Source organism: Nannospalax galili, unplaced genomic scaffold (genome assembly GCF_000622305.1).
Source record: "Nannospalax galili isolate Female #2095 unplaced genomic scaffold, S.galili_v1.0 scaffold137, whole genome shotgun sequence".
NCBI classification, from domain to species: Eukaryota; Metazoa; Chordata; class Mammalia; order Rodentia; family Spalacidae; genus Nannospalax; species Nannospalax galili.
The window spans coordinates 109,624-117,327 of NW_008340203.1; positions in this window are offsets into that span (position 1 = coordinate 109,624).

Consider the following 7,704-nt stretch of genomic DNA (forward strand, 5'->3'; position numbering starts at 1 on the left):
AGTCTCACGTCACTTAGCACTTGAGCTACAGCCTGAAGCTGTTTTGTTTTGTTTTTTTTCTTTCTCAGGGAAATATGATTTGTAGTTGGCAGATCAACTTAGGCCAAAGACTACATAGATTTCCTTGGTAAAGTGGTTCACTCTTAATGCTTTTTTCTCCCTTTTAAAAAATGTTTTATTATTTTTATGTATATGGGTGTATTACCTGTATTTAGGTTGGTGCACTCATGTCGTGCAGTGCCCGTGGAGCTCAGAAGAGGGTGTTGAATCCTATTACGGATGGTTGTGTTAAGGTTCAGATAGCCCTGCCCCCTCCCAACAGGATCCCTGAGAAAAGGGAACTGAGCTGATAAGCACCTTGGTCTTTGAAGTCAAGAGAAGCAGACTTTTCTCCACTGTTTGGCTGACACAGCAGACTTTCCCTTTGATCTCTAAGGAGGACAGGTTTTAACAGTCCCGCTCTCCCCTCCCCAACTTTAAAAAAAATACATCTTCCCGCCTTCTGCAAGAAGCAGAAGACCCCAGCTCAAGACCAGGGCAGACATTTTCCCTGCCTGGAAGGAAATCTGTCCCATTTGTTCCTTTGCTAATAAACCCTATTTAGATGGAGTTTTATCTGTGTCCTGGTGCCTCCTCCATTCGCTCGTTCTCCACCAACTTTTTACCTATCAGTTAGCTGCCATGTGGGTGCTTGGAATCCCAGGTTCTCTGCAAGAGCAGTCAGTGCTCTTAATGGCCGAGCCATCTCTCCAGCCCCTTCCTTTTTAAAGTTTTTTGTGAATTTTTAGAGCCTCTCTCATATCTGTAATCCTATTCACTCTACTTAACTTCAGCAATTAGACATTGCCTAAGAAGCCTGGGAAGATGCTCAGTGGGTTAGAACATTTACTGTACAAACATGAGAAGCTGAGTACAGATTCCCAGAACCCAAGTAAAAAGATGGATATGATCATGTGCATGAGGCTCTAACACCAGTGCTGGGCTGGGTGAGGGAGCAGGGGTAAGGGTTAGGAGGTGGGGAGGGTGGAGGGTGGGTGTGCAGAGATGGGAGGACCACTGGGGCTTGCTGGCTGCCAGTGGAGTTCCAGGTTCAGTGAGAGACCCTGTCTCAAGGGAATAAGGTGCTACAACAGGTCACCTGACGTCCTCTTCTGCCCCCCCCCATATACATCAAACACACAGTCACAGAGATGCACACAAGAGCAAGTCTTTAAAAAGAAATTGCATAAAAAGCTCCTGGGCATAGAATAAATGCTTGGTGAATATTGGCTTTTATCTTCATTAGGTTACCATGGAAATGACTTCCTCTAATTTGCCCTTGGGTTATAAGCTGCTGGTGGCCCAGTATATTAGTAACTTTTCTCATTGTGTAATCTCATTGTGTAATTTTACCACAGAGGCAATACACAAACAAAAACATTGGATCAACATCCTAAAGACCCCTCTTCTGCTTCACGTCCAGCTGGCAGATGCACAGGGAGAAGGCGAGGCAGGAGGAAAGGCGGTCAGTCACTCTGGAGGTCAGGCTTGCCCCTCTGGTCAGGCAGTCAGTGTGTCTTTGAGACTTAGGATGTTGTTACCCCTCTTCTCATCCCACCTGCACTCTTCTCTCATTCTCTGGATGTCTGGGCTCAGGCAAATGGTGAATCTAGTAAACGTCTCCCAATGTCAACCTTGTACTTCTCCAGAGGCATCTGGACTAGGAAGAGATGAACTCAGAACAAACCAACCATTACGAGTGTACATGGGTAAGCTAGGAATAAGATGCATGTGCCTATTCCTTTTTATAATATGGGGTGTGAGTGCAACTTTATTATACAGACTATAGATGTGTCCCTGTCAGTTGCTGTGACAAAATGCCTGAGAAAAGCAACTTAAGGATGGGAAGGTTCATCTTGTTTTACAGCTTGAGGGGTAGTCCATCATGGCAGGAAAGACCTGAGAGCAGGAGCTTGGGGCAGCTGGTCATGCTGCTTCTGCAGTCAGGAATCAGAGGGTGATAAAAGCTGGTGCCCACCTCGATTTCTTTTCTTTATGTAGTCCAGGACCCCAGCCTATGAAACAGTGCTACCCACATTTAGAGCGGATCTTCCCACTTAATTAACCTAATCTAGGAACTCCCTCATAGGCATGCCCAGAGGTTTGTCTCCCTGGTGATTCTAAATATTTTTATTTATTATGTGTATGAGTGTTTTACCTGCATGTAGGTAGGTGCGCCTGTGTCGTGCAATGCCCATGGAGGCCAGATGAGGGTGTTGGATCCCCTGGAACTGGAGGTAGAATAATTGTTAGCCACCATGTGGGTCCTGGGATTTGAACCCAGGGCCTTGGCAAGAGCAGCCAGTGCTCTTAACCACTGAGCCATCTCTCCAGCCTTCCATGGTGATTCTAAATCCCATCAACCACTGACAGTCAAAAGTTTCAGGGCTGGAGAGATGACTCAGTGTTAAGAACACTTGCTGTTCTTCCAGAGGACCCAGGTTCGATTCCTCGTACCCACATAGTGGCTAACAACTGCCCCTAACTCCAGTTCCAGGGGATCCAACACCTTATTCTGGCTTCTCCCTGTGCATCTGCCAGGCAGAAGGTGGATCTTTAGGGTGTTAATCCGTTGTCCTCTCAGATTGCTGGCTCTCTGAATAAAGCGTGTGGTGCACTTATATACATACGGGTAGAACACTTATACACATTAAAATAAAAACAATAAATGAAATATTTAAAAAAATTAACCATTACCACGAAGAACAATTTTTTTTTTTTTTTTTTTTTTTTTTTTTTTTTGGGACAGGGTCTCATCTATCCCAGGCTGGCCTTGGGCTCATTATGTAGCCAAGGATGACCCTGAACTTCTGATCCTCCTGCTTCCACCTCTCATGTGCTGGGATTACAAGTGTGTGCCACCAAACTAGTTTTATGCAGTGCTGGGGATTGAACCCAGGGCTTTCTGCATGCTAGGCAAGTATTCTACCAATGGAGCTACACCCTCAAACCCCTAGGAACAATTTCTAAGAAGACAAGATTCCTGCAATTCTAGGAACCTTAAAATCGTATTTAAGCATAACTGTAATTACCAAACTAATTGTGTTTAAGATTGTTTTCTTTTTATGACAAAAGACAATGGTTTTCTATTTATGATGATTGAAAGCTTCCCTTTAAAATAAATACGTGGAGAAAAATCAATTCCAAGAAGGCTGTTAAGTGGCAATAATAGCACAGATGGTCCCAGAAGTGGAAGGGGCTTGTGATAATGGTATGTAAACGACTGAGCTTCAAGAAGCACGGGTCAGTATAAACAGACATGGCTTATACTGAAATCTCAGCACTTGGGAAGGGCAGGAGGCGATCAGGAATTTAAAGTCATTTTTGCTACATGGTGAGTTCCAGGCAGCCTGGGATATGTAGGACTCTGGTTCAAAAACCAACAAAATAGCCGGGCGTGGTGGCGCACGCCTTTAATCCCAGCACTCAGGAGGCACAGGCAGGTGGATCTCTGAGAGTTCAAGGCCAGCCTGGTCTACATAGTGAGTTCCAGGACAGCTGGGTCTACAGGGAGACCAAAACAAAAAAAGACCAAAAACAAAACACAAAACCCAACAAAATAAAAAACTAAGAATGAAAGAAAGGAGGAAGAGAAGGAAGGAGAGACAGAAAACAAAGGGAGAAAGAAGGGAGGGAGGGAGGGAGGGAAGAACCGAATCTACTTGCTTCCCGTTTTGTTACTTATGAGAATATCTGTCAATATTCATGGAGGTTGGGTCTATATTACAGTTTATAATTTTTGTTATATGGGACTTTGAGGTCCTCATAGGGCAACCCCCTAGTTTTAGAGTGATGAGTCTAAGGTCTAGTGGTATGGTTTCTGATTAAGTGCAGCACACTATGTTTTTCCCGTATTAGAGAAAACATGCTGTCTAGGAGAAAAGGCGGCATCCACATGGAGGAGAGGCGGAGGACCATAAGCTCATAAGATGGGGTCTCAACAGACACCTGACTTGGAAGAAGTGATTTTGCTTGAAAGGGCCTTGCATTTGTTCTATTCAATTCAAGGTCTAAGCAGAAGGCTGAAATTATAGGAAAGCAGAGTTTGGCCAAGAGGACATATTTAAAATTTAGCTATGTAGGTTATCAGCTGTCTTAAGAGATGACAGGCTGTCCTGGACCAGAGTATTCATTGAAACAAAATACGATGCCTTAAAGGACCTGTGGGCCAAGTGCTGGGTAGGAGCTGGAGGTAGCTCACCTAAGGTTCTCTCTCCTGAATGTCACACAGCCTCTTTTGCTTTCAAATGGCTCACCAAAGGGAGCCACTGCCTGCAGATACTAAGTTTTATGTAAAAAGCAAGATACATTTGGGAACTGCCCCTCCCCACACTCCATTTTTTACCTGTAGGTACATGCAGAAACCTTTCTGACTGCTAAATGAGACAATGTGAACACAAAACAGGTGGTTTAACTCTATGGCCACCAGGGTACGCTGTAAAGATCAGGATGTTGGGGCTGGAGAAATGGCTCAGTGGTTAAGAATGCTTGCTTCTCTCTCAGAGGGTCAGAACTCAGTTCCCAGCACCCATGTCAGGAGGCTCACAACCATCTGTAACTCCAGCTCCAGAGGATCTGATGTTCTCTTCTGGCCTCTGCAGACAACTGCACTCATGTACATATATACTTCCACACAGACACACATGCATATGCATAAAAAAAATAAAAGTAAATTAAAAGGATCAGGATGTTAAATTCTTAGTAGCCTGGGATTTGCATTTGAACCTGGGCTTTCTTTAACAATATATAATAAAATTGTGAGAGAAGTATAAGTCAGTCTGGAAAACTGCAAGTTTCAGCATTTCACACTCAAAGCTATGAGCAAGCATTTATACTTGCTGGGTAAAATACAGAATTGCTAGAAAGCCAGGTGGAATTGCCATTTTGTAGATAAAAACCTACACGGAGGCTGGGGACGTGGCTCATTGGGCAAAGTGTTTACTGTGTAAGCATGAGGACCTGAGTTCAGATGGCCTGCACCTATGTAAACAGGTGGGCACAGCGTTGGACACCTATAATCCCAGGGCTGGGAGGCAGGGATCCTAAGGGCTTGCTGACTAGCCAGTCTGCTGAATCAGCGAGCTCCAGGCTTGGTGAGAGACTCTCAAAAAATAAGGTGGCAGATGATAGTAGAAGACACCTACTATCAACCTCTGGACTTTACATGCATACACACATACATACATATGAATACATGCACATGCATACATCACCCACACACATACAAGCAAACAAAGAAACAATGTGGGCAATTTCATATGGTACAAGATCACAGTTAAAGATATAAACTATCTTATGATTATTAATACATGTATCATTTGTCACTAAACTGTGTTTTCCTTATCATACTGACAAAGAAACCTTATCACAGTAAGCCAAATTATAATTCAGTGTGGTTTCTTCTGACAAGGCTGAGTTTCTCTGAGCTGGTTTTAGTAGTTTGTTTTTCATTAGAAAGACGTTAAGCCCTTTAACGCGCAGATCATGAAGAAGTCAACTGTAGTTGGTCTAGCAAGGTTTGCCCAGGGGTAAAAAGCAACAAGATAAAACTCATGCCATAGCTGAACCCAGGTGGGGGTGGTGAGCAGGGGTGGAGGGAATTGCTTCTGAAACGAGGATTTAACAAAGTATAATCCCAGCCTCATAGCCTGTTCACCAGAAAAACCAAAAACCAAAGTTGCGATTCAACTGCCGTGGACAGGAGTTCCACCCCCAGGACCATCAGTTCTCCAGAACTGGTATCTAAACAGGAAGGACCAAAATGAAAGAGCTGGGCGCGTCCAGCTGGACTTCAGTAGCCACACACAATCCCAGATATGTTCTCTGGACTGTCCCTGAAGCTACTGTATATTTTCCATTTGGTAGTCACATACATTATCAGTTGAAATGAGATAGCTTTACTCTCCAATTCTTCCCTTTGAAGAATATAGCCAACCCATCACTTAATAAAAGAGATATGCTCTGAAAAAATACATCTTAGGTGATTTTGTCATGAAAACATCAGAGTGTACAAACCTAGATGGTATATCCTGCTATGTACCCAGGGTACATGATGGCTATGAGGCTGACCCATCAAGGCCAGAGACTGAGATACAGTCCCATGCTGCCACCTCCCAGCCTGAGGAGTTCCCTTATCCTTCGGGGACTTGGACACAGAAAATAATTTCAGGACTAACCAGTATGAAGCAGAGTTGAGATTTATTGAAGTATCTTTGAATTGTGTTGTTTTAGGCAGGGTCTTACTATGTAGGCTTGGCTGGCCTGGAACTGACTAGGTAGACCAGGCTGACTTTGAACCCACAAAGATCTGCCTAGCTAGGAAAGGAATGTTATTTTTATTTTTTTGGTCTTTTTTGAGACAGGATCTCCCTGTAGCCCCAGCTGTCCTGGAACTCACTATGTAGACCAGGCTGGCCTTGAACTCACAGAGATCCCGCCTGCCTCTGCCCCTGCTGGGATTAAAGACGTGTGCCATCATGCCCGGCTTTTTTTTTTTTTTAATTTTATTATTTTTATGTATATGAATGTATTGCCTGCACCCATGTCATGTAATACCCACGGAGGTCAGAAAAGGGTATTGGAGCCTCTGGAACTGGAGTTATGGACAGTTGTTAGCCACCATATGGGTGCTGCGATTTGAACCTGGGACCTCTGCAAGAGCAGTTAGGACTCTTAACTGCCAAGCCATCTCTCCAGCCCAGGAATGTTGTTTTCTACGTCTGAAATATTCACAGGAAATGTCAATTGTGCTGAAATTTTTGCTTTTCAGCTCGCAACAGGCTTCAACCAGGCTTCTCCCTTCCCATATCCCCAGAATTTTTCCTTTCTATCCTGCTTTTCAGCCCAGGGCAGTATGCTACTATATTAAGTAATGTAGGCACGTATAATTCAACAGAAAACATGTGTACCTAAACACCCGAAGGACACAGTAAAAATGCAAAGTGACAGGCATTTCTCAGTTCCAATTGATCATCATGGGACTGGTCTGAGAGTCACTTAAAGACAAGCTTGTTGACAGATGGGCCAAGATGCAGAATCTGAAATTCCTACATGGAAACTGCAGGCCTATGAATTCCCCTCTTCTGTTTCTTGTTAAAACCTAATACAATTTAATCCCATGGATCTTATGCTGCCATGCTCAAAACAAATGTACTAAACACCATCTTAGGCACAGAAGTCTTAGCTAATTGCCCAATTCCTATGGAGATATGGGGTGGGGGTGTGCAGAGAATCAAAGATCTCTGCTGCATTCCATATTCTCAAAATGAAACTTCTCAAACATTGGTGTCTACGCATGTTAGTTTAACAAAGGAGAATTCCAACTCAACTGTTCCTCCTTCTTAGAAGCCAAGTCCCACAGTAAGTAATTCACTCCTCTGCCAGTGGCAGCAAATGATTTGGGCAGGCTTGGCCTAGGCAGACTGGTTCCTCCCCCAGCAGGGCCTGGAAGTGCTTTCGTCCTCTTGGAGACTAACAGTGTTGTTGTTTTCCATTATCATTTAACAGCTTTTCTGCCCCACTTTAATTGTATCTAAGGTTATCTAATTTGTCTAGGATGAGATGTTCTGAATTCTTAGTCCTACAATGTCCAACCTCTAAAAACAGGCCTGTTGATAAGTTCCTTGATTCACAAGGAACTGGAGGAAAGGTTGTAGACAGACCCAC